At 43.2% G+C, this 8423-nt stretch overlaps 1 protein-coding gene across 2 annotated transcripts in view; it reads left to right on the top strand.

Annotated features, from left to right (window-relative positions):
- The first annotated feature begins 366 nt into the window (after positions 1–366).
- The window catches only part of NCOA1 (nuclear receptor coactivator 1), a 258922-nt gene continuing 250865 nt past the window's right edge, over positions 367–8423 (top strand). The window contains exon 1 of one of the 2 annotated variants that reach the window (XM_029231466.1): positions 367–401. The gene's annotated coding sequence lies outside the window, so the exon portion shown is untranslated. Of the gene's footprint in view, positions 402–867; positions 921–8423 lie in introns of those variants that run through there. The other variant, XM_029231464.1, reaches the window with a different exon arrangement.

Raw genomic sequence — 8423 nt, 5'->3', positions numbered from 1 at the left:
GAGCGGGGGGCGGTGGCGGCGGCGGCGGCGGCGGCGGCGGCGGCGGTAGCCGAGGAGGAGGAGGAGGAGAACATGGCGGCCGCGGAGAGCGGCTGAAATGCCTGTTCTTCAGGCCAGGCGAGCGGGAATCTGAGGCGATTCTCTGAGCCTTCCCCTCAGACGGCTGAACCGCGGCCTCGAGCGCCTCGACTGCCCTGTTCCCTGCTGCTCCCTCGAGTGCAGCCTGCGCCCGGTCCGTTCTGCATCCCCCTGCGGGGGGACTCCTGCTCCGGAGGAGGGGGCCGGAGAGCCGCGGCGGCGGCGGGCTCCCAGCCCGAGCAGCGGCGGAGGCCGCGGCGGCGCCGCCACGGTCGCGGGCGAGCGCGGCGCCCGTCAGCGCGGCCCAGAGGCGGCGGCGGCAGGTGAGTGGCAGGCGGCGGGCGCCGAGCCTCCCGGTGGGTGCAGCTGTCACGAGCCGCGCGGCCGCCGAGGCCCTAGGGGGCGGGAGCAGCTGGTGCCCCTCCGCCCGCCGCTCTCCTTTCTCTCCGCTCCGTTCCCCCTCCCACTTTCCCCGACTTCTCCCTCGGCCTCGCGCGGCTGGAGGGGGCGGAGGTCGCAGCTGTCACGGGCACCAGCTGGGGGCTGCGCCACGGATGGAAACTGCTGCAGCAGCGACTTTCCTGCCCCGTTTCTCAGTTGCCCTAGTTAGAGCGGACGGGGCGAGCATCCGCGGAGGGTGCGCGAGGCTCGCGGCCGCCGGCCCGGCGTGGGGAGAGGCGCCCCGAGCCCGCGGGCGCTCCCCGCCGCCGAGAGGGGGAGCCGGAAGTCGGCGCGGGCGCCCCTCGGCCCCGGCGAGCGCGGTGACCTTGGCAAGCCTGGTAACCTCTCTGAGTCTCGCTTGCCGGGACTGCGAAATGGGGATGACCGTGGCGAGTCTTCTTGTAAGCGCAGCCTCCGACGGCGCTTCTGTTTACCCCCGCGCACTTGCTTTACCCTTCTCCAGACGAGGGATTTCGGAGGCAGAAACGGGATGGATAAGTGAGATTTTCCTGTTATGTTTAGGGTTTGGTCCCCTTCGTCAGATTCTGCTGAAAGGATTTAGAAAGGGGAGCAAACATGTTGGCTGGAAGACTGAGAAGTGGGATGGGTTAATGGTCAGCAACAGAACTCGAGCCATTCCCTAGTCGCTTGGAAGAGAAATGGAGAAACCGGACACCAGGGTCCCTGCTCTTACTACCCAGCTGTGTTGTTTTTTGTTTTTTGTTTTTAAAGCAGTCACTCCCATAGACTAGACACTGCCTTGGTTGACGATGTTAGAGGGAGACGGAGGGTTTGACAATAAAGCCTGTATGTGTGACAAGGAGAGTCCGTGCTGCTGTGGCTGCAGTTTGGTGGGGAGGAAAACTTTAAGCTGGAGGATCTTTTAGCCTTTCAGGCTGGGCTCTCTTCGTTCACTGTAGGTGTTGAAGAGGCAGGTGTCCTTGTGGAGAAGGTGACATTCTTTTTCTTTTGAGACGGTGAATTTTTAATGCTGAGCATGATGGTGGTGAATGAAGGGTTCTGGAGTGAATTGCAGTCCCAGCACCTTCTGTTGATGCCAAGAGTAATCTATGTGGCGACGATTTGTGAGGGCTGAGGCTTTCACTTCAGTGATTAAGAAATCTTCAAGTGTCTGTGTAAAACATTGCTGCGGTGAAGCTTAGATTATACTGTACAGCTGAAGGGATGGAGTTCAGGGGTTAAATTTGTTTGAGGTTTGTCTTCAGTTTTGGAATTGGTTGAAGGTTAGTCTCAAAAAAAAAAGTTGGCCAAAGGGGCCTCTCAGCTTGTTTCACAGAAGCTGTGATGTAGTAGGAAGGGGGTCAGATTTCATGTTGAGAATAATATAAAAAGAGTGTTTGCTTGGGTCTTTTGGCTCTTGAACTAGAAATAGTTTTGGGTTAAAAGTAGCAGTGAGGTTTGATTCGGCTTAATAAATGGGCATTCCTTGAACTATGTCATAAACAGATGCAAGTGTTTCTTTTTTATCTCGTGTACTCTGTGGAAGGGTCTAATTTGGTTTTGTGAACTAGCGTTGGAAATGGTTTCCCTCTATTTCTTATTCAGATTTTATCCTTTGGGAACAATGGATCAAAAGGGGGGCCTGAATAGGGAATATATGGTTTGGAGAGAAAATGCAGGGATGCTGCTTATGAGAACAGGCATTTAGTTTGATTTTTGTAAACATTTTGCAGTGGTTATTTATTTCATCTATTTAACTCACAATGAAGTTTGAATTTTAAGGTGCAGAATTTGAATTTTACATAGTTTATAGTTGATCTTTTTCTCATTTCCTTCTGAGAAAATCTGTAGGATTGTGTCTTTTAAATTACTTTTTGTGTGGTTTAAGCCAAGGGAGTATTTTAGATCTGCATTTTTGGTAAGTGGTTTTATTGAAAAAAAGTGCTTGATGGAACTAATGGTGATTGTTCCACTTAAACTGGGATTATATAGACAATGCATTTTCCTGCCTCTTTCTGCCAACATTTGTTTTTCTTTCTCCTTCAATTCCAGGGTTTCATTTCTAGAAATCTGGGCTGGAAACAGAAGCAGCAGTTTGTATAATACCAAGAACTTGCTTATGCCAGGAAGCCGTAAGGGTAGCATGAAGTGGGTGTGGTATAAAGATACTGCCACTATTTAAGACAATTTAACTGTTGATGGAGTCCAGGGTCAAACTTTAATTTTTGTTGAATTTCCTGTTTTCTTTGTATGTGTTAATCTTTTGGTGGGCAGAGGATTGGGTTGCTATGGTGCTGACTGGTGTATATTGTGAAAGCACTGGCAAAATTTTTACTCTATACAGAAGGGTGCTAAACAAGCCTAAATAATTTAAAGATGTTGTTCCCAGGATGGAATGTTCTCTGCATGTACTGTTGATCCTGCTAATCCAGTGATTGGTCTTCACCAGGACTAAATGTTGAGTAGGTGTTGAGGGTGGTATAGAGATGCTGAAGGGTGGAGTGGGGAAGAAAGGATATTGGACATTCTTTGAAAATCTTTTCTCTATTGGACTGTATATCAGAGTATGGTTTATAATTCTTTTTAAAGGACATCTCTGTCCTTATCGATTTCACATAACTTCTCTTACATACTACCTTTGTTCCTTACTTAAGTTTGTCTTTATTGCCCTATCCCCCAAGGGCTCCACATTGTTTGAATATGTTGCATATTTTTGGGGTTGGTTGGTCTTAAACCATATGGCCTAAAATAGCTTTCATTTTAGGGCAAGTATGGGAGGTCAACACACACACACACCGCTGAGTAGAATCTTCTTAAGTCATGGGGCGAGGAGATCGCCAGGATTCTCATTATTGTCTTGGCAGTGATTTTTACTTTCTGCCTGTGATAATCACAGGAATTCTCAGAGGGCCATCAGCTGCTTTCCTAGCATAGGTCCAGAAACATGTGGTGGGCTCCATTTTACATTACTTCCAAATATCAGGTGCAGAAGAGTGTGGGATTGGGTGAAGTGCATGTGTTTCAGGAGTTGAATGACAGAGCACTATATCCAGTTTTGGGCTGCAGAACCATACAAATTTCTCCTCACCTTGTACAACTTTCCTATGAGTTGGACAGACTAGACTGTAGGAAAGGACTTCTTCATTGCTTCTCTCCCAGGTTAACCAGTAGCTTAGCTCTTGGTTATTGGTCACTAAGGGTGGACCTTATGGTCTCTAACCTTTTTTCTTACCATTGGAGGTGAGGTCTAGTCATTTCAAGCCTTTCTTTCTCTCTTCTTTGTGTTTTACTTAGACTTTGCGCCTCTCTCTCAACATATGGGGTCAGAGGTCATAAAATGGCCTAATGGCAACTGTATACCATTCTTGGTTGCTTAGTTTAAGGAGGAGATGCAGGTTTTTTCCTTTAGTTGAATTCCAGATGATGTTTTGTGGGTGCACAGTATTTGGATTAACATAAATTATTATTTTATATTTCTGCAAGATACATGGTTGAATAAGAAGAATTATTACAAAACACTGACACCAACATTTAAGTCCGGTTCTAGAAATGCAAGTAGAGTTGGTTGTTGAATCCATGCTTCCTCCCCCATTCCCCCATCTGCAACACAGTATTTTTGAGGCTCCTTGAAATGACAGGCTTTTAGAAAAGCTTAGTATAGTTATCATATTTTGAAGATAAATAGCTTATGCCAAAACAGAAGCTATAGTCACTGGAGGAGTTGTAGAAGACTTCACATTAATCAGTCTAGTCACCCTCATCTTAGATATATTTTGATCTAATCTCTCCCCATGGGTATGTTTTAGTGTGGAGGGTGGGAAGTTGGGCTTTACTGAGAAGTCCTGGACCTGATCACTGGGAACAGACAGATGAGATCCATAACAATAGGTGCAAGCACAGAAGTGAAATACACCTATTAACAGGGCCAGAAGTCTAATAACACTGGTTTATCCAATGCTTCCAGAGCGCTACTTCATTTTTGCCTTGTAATTTTGAGGCAGTTTTTAAGCTGCTTTTGAGAATGGGTGTTTGACTTCAGACACGGGAATGGTGCCCTGGCTCTTTTACTTAGTGGATGTAACCTTGGGCTAGTTATTTAGCCACAGTAAACCTCAGGCTTTCGTGCTTAAAATTGGAATAATGTACTTAAACTCATATTGTTGTGACCTTTAAATTAACTTATTGTATTAAATAACAAGATATGTCTAGCATAATGATTGGCAGGTAGTTAAGACTTTAATAATGTTTTCTACATTTCCATAACCTAAACACATCACTGCCTAATCCATCATCAGATTATCTGATTCTTTTCTTTGCAGTTTCTTGCATTTCCCCCTTTATTTCTGCCTCTACAGTCTGGTCCTCCTGTCATTTTGCACATGGAGTAACTAGCATCACATGAACTCTGTGGGCCTGAGTTTCTTTATCATTAGATGAGCATATTGGTCTGAATTCACATTTCTTCTTGTGCTGAAATACTGTGATTTGTAGGTTTATAGCTGTTTGCCTGCATGCATTTGCCTCTCTACTTCATCCTACATATAAATGTTGAAAAAATTCTTTGCTGAAATATTTTTTGACGTTATTGTTTTTAGTGGAGACTCTCTGGACAAATTTATCAAATGTAAATCATTTAAACTGTTCTTGTATTTCTCATTCCAGAAAATTTGCTGCAGATGGCATATGCAGAAATGCTTTGTAAACTGTAAAGTGCTATACAAGTGAAGAAAGTATTATAATCACTTGTAGATATCTTGCTTCTTTGATTTTACATGTTTCGTTTCTTTATTTAAATTGTATTCCTTTTTCCTTTATCTCTTGACCTTCAAGAACAGTCAAAGCTGGTACGTTCTCTAGAAAGCTTGATTTTTATCACACTTCTTTAGCATCGATTACCCAGTTTTTTCTTTTTTTTTCATTTAAATTAAAAAAAATTTTTATTGGAGTATAGTTGCTTTACACTACTGTGTCAGTTTCTGCTGTACAGCAAAGTGAATCAGCCATACGTATACATATATCCCCTCTTTTTTGGATTTCCTTCCCATTCAGGTCACCACAGAACACTGAATACAGTTCCCTGTGCTATACAGTAGGTTCTCATTAGTTATCTATTTTATACATAGTAGTGTATATATGTCAATCCCAGTCTCCTAGTTCACCACCCCACCCCTTCCTCCTTGGTATCGAACATTTATTCTTTACGTCTGTGTCTCTATTTCTGCTTTGCAAATAAGGTCCTCTATACCATTTTTCTAGATTCCACATATATGCATTAATATATGATATTTGTTTTTCTCTTTCTGACTTACTGCACTCTCTGACAGTCTCTTGGTCATTCCACGTCTCTGCAAATGACACAACTTCATTCCTTTTTATGGCTGAGTAATATTCCATTGTATATATGTACCACATCTTCTTTATTCATTCCTCTGTTGATGGACATTTAGGTTGCTTCCATGTCCTGGCTATTGTATATAGTGCTGCAGTGAACATTGGGGTACATGTATCTTTTTGATTTATGGTTTTCTCTGGGTATATGCCCAGGAGTGGGATTGCTGGGTCATATGGTAGTTCTGTTTTTAGCTTTTTTGTTGTTTGTTTGTTTTTGCGGTACGTGGGCCTCTCACTGTTGTGCCTCTCCCGTTGCGGAGCACAGGCTCCGGACGCGCAGGCTCAGCGGCCATGGCTCACGGGCCCAGCCACTCCGCGGCATGTGGGATCTTCCCGGACCGGGGCACAAACCTGCGTCCCCTGCATGGGCAGGCGGACTCTCAACCACTGTGCCACCAGGGAAGCCCCTGTTTTTAGCTTTTTAAGGATCAGTTTGTTCTGTATAATAAATTTTTCTTCCTTTCCTTCTTCTTCTTTTTTTTTTTTTTGGAAGAGTTTCTCTTTTTAGTGTATGTTGAATTGGCTTTCCTAATTGGATTAGAAAATCCTTGAGATGGCATGAACCACAACATTTAGAGCAAAGGGCCCTTAACGGTGATTTGGAACAACCTTGTTAATATTATAGATGAGAAGACTAAGGCCAGACAAATATAGTAATTTTCATGGGTCACATAGTTAGTGTCTTTACTTGGGCAAGAACCCAGGTATTTGGCTCCCAGTCTTCTTTATGAGAGTTACTTCTTGTATTTGAAAGTTATTACAAAGAGATTTAAAATTTTAATAATTTTAGTAAGATTTTGAGTAATGTGTAAGCTAGTAGGAAAGGCATATTTTTGTTTTTCGGCCAAAAATTGTCAAATATTGTAATAAGGTATTAATCAGGAATTAATTAAGGCTGCTGTCTCAAAAAGTACAAAAGTGCCTGGAGAGAAATGTTGGCTTTTTTTGTATGGCCCTCATTCAGAGTCAGCAAATATTTATTGAGGACTGTGTCCGAGACACAGTGTACTCAGGTACTGTGCTTGCCCTATATGTTACATTTTATAAGCTAGGAAAGGCAGCTCAGCGAAGTTAAGTGGCTGGTGTAAGATTGCACAGCTTGTAGGTATTAGGGATGACATTTGAGTCCAGGTCTTCTGACCTGAAATCACGAGCATACCTCTAAATTGGCTTCTCTCCAAGGTGCTCCCCACACTTGGCCACACTGTAACCCTCTGTTACTTTCTGGACTCCTTTCTGTTGTCTGCATGTGCAGTAGAGACTGCTGCCATCTCCATTGCTTTCTGATGATCCAGGAGCCGATGTACCAGTTACTTAATGAAAGTATCACTTTAAGATTTTTGTGCTGTTTCTGATCTCACCTTTGTACCTTAGTAATGTTGATTTTTTGGTGCTTCTGTCTAGGTAAGCTTATCTTTGAATGGTTGGTTTGGATTCTTAGCAATAAAATTCTGCCTCTCATGTTTTGTTAGTATTTAAATAGCTAAAGCTTAGGGTATTTTTTTCATTTGGAATAAATTGCTTGGTCATGCTCTGTGTTTCCACTTGTAATTTGAATGGTTGGTCTTATTCTTATAGCTTTAATGTATTACATCTTACATTTTTAGTTTGCTTATATGGTTAAAACATTTACATGCTTTTATTATCAAGCATAGATTCGGTTGTTTAACAGTAGAAGATATTCTATTGTGAGAGTATGTTTGCATATATACAGATATCATGCCATATTTGACCAGATAGTTGAAGGATGAAATGTCCTTGCCTTTTGAAAGTACCTGTATGTGTAATACTGGCTTTACTTCGCTGAGTTTGTTTGGAGGAAACCAGGGAAAAGATATTTGTTCTACAAAGTCTAAGTCCTCCCTCCCTCCCCATTCCAGATGGTACAGGAAGTCTGTAATTGAAGTTCTAAGTAGCCACTCAATCATTCATTCAAGACATAGTTATATGAGTACCTACTTTGTTCAAGGTGCTGTGTTGTTAAAAGATAGGGAAGTTAAATGATAAGATATAGATCCTGTCTGTAAGGAGATGATGACCCAAGAGAGGTGATAAGATGACACACAGATACCTATATTACTAATTAAATGTGATGAGTGCTGTGGGAGAGGTACTGAAATAGTACTTTGAGGAATCAGGAGAGTGAGCAATTATTTTCATTTGAAAGGGATAGGGGCAGGTTTCATGGTGGACTTCGTGGTGAACAGGAACATTGAAGGCAGGGGATGATTTCTGTGTGAGTGAGGGGGAGGAGAGCAGTATATTCAGGAAGATTAAATAGCAAAGATGAAAGGACAGAGACGCTTGGGGTTATTTCGGGAATCATAAAGGGGGAAAGTGCAAGCGGGAGGGTGGCACCAGCTGAAGTGGGAGAGGGAACCAGATGTTCTAGGTGCAGTTGTAAGACATTGAATGATTTTAATGGAGGGAGGTGGTCAGGAACGGTGAAGTTTGTAGATCTGGATGAAAATGAGAAGTGCCAGTTTTCCAAATCTATGTGGATCTTTTTTTGGCGGGTTTTACACCCCAAATCTTATATTTTCATAGTTTTT

The sequence above is a fragment of the Monodon monoceros genome, unplaced genomic scaffold, assembly GCF_005190385.1.
Source record: "Monodon monoceros isolate NGI ecotype Baffin Bay Population unplaced genomic scaffold, NGI_Narwhal_1 Super_Scaffold_19, whole genome shotgun sequence".
Lineage (NCBI taxonomy): Eukaryota > Metazoa > Chordata > Mammalia > Artiodactyla > Monodontidae > Monodon > Monodon monoceros.
The sequence above is the reverse complement of the archived record's forward strand: the minus strand, read 5'-3'. Positions and strand labels throughout refer to the sequence as shown.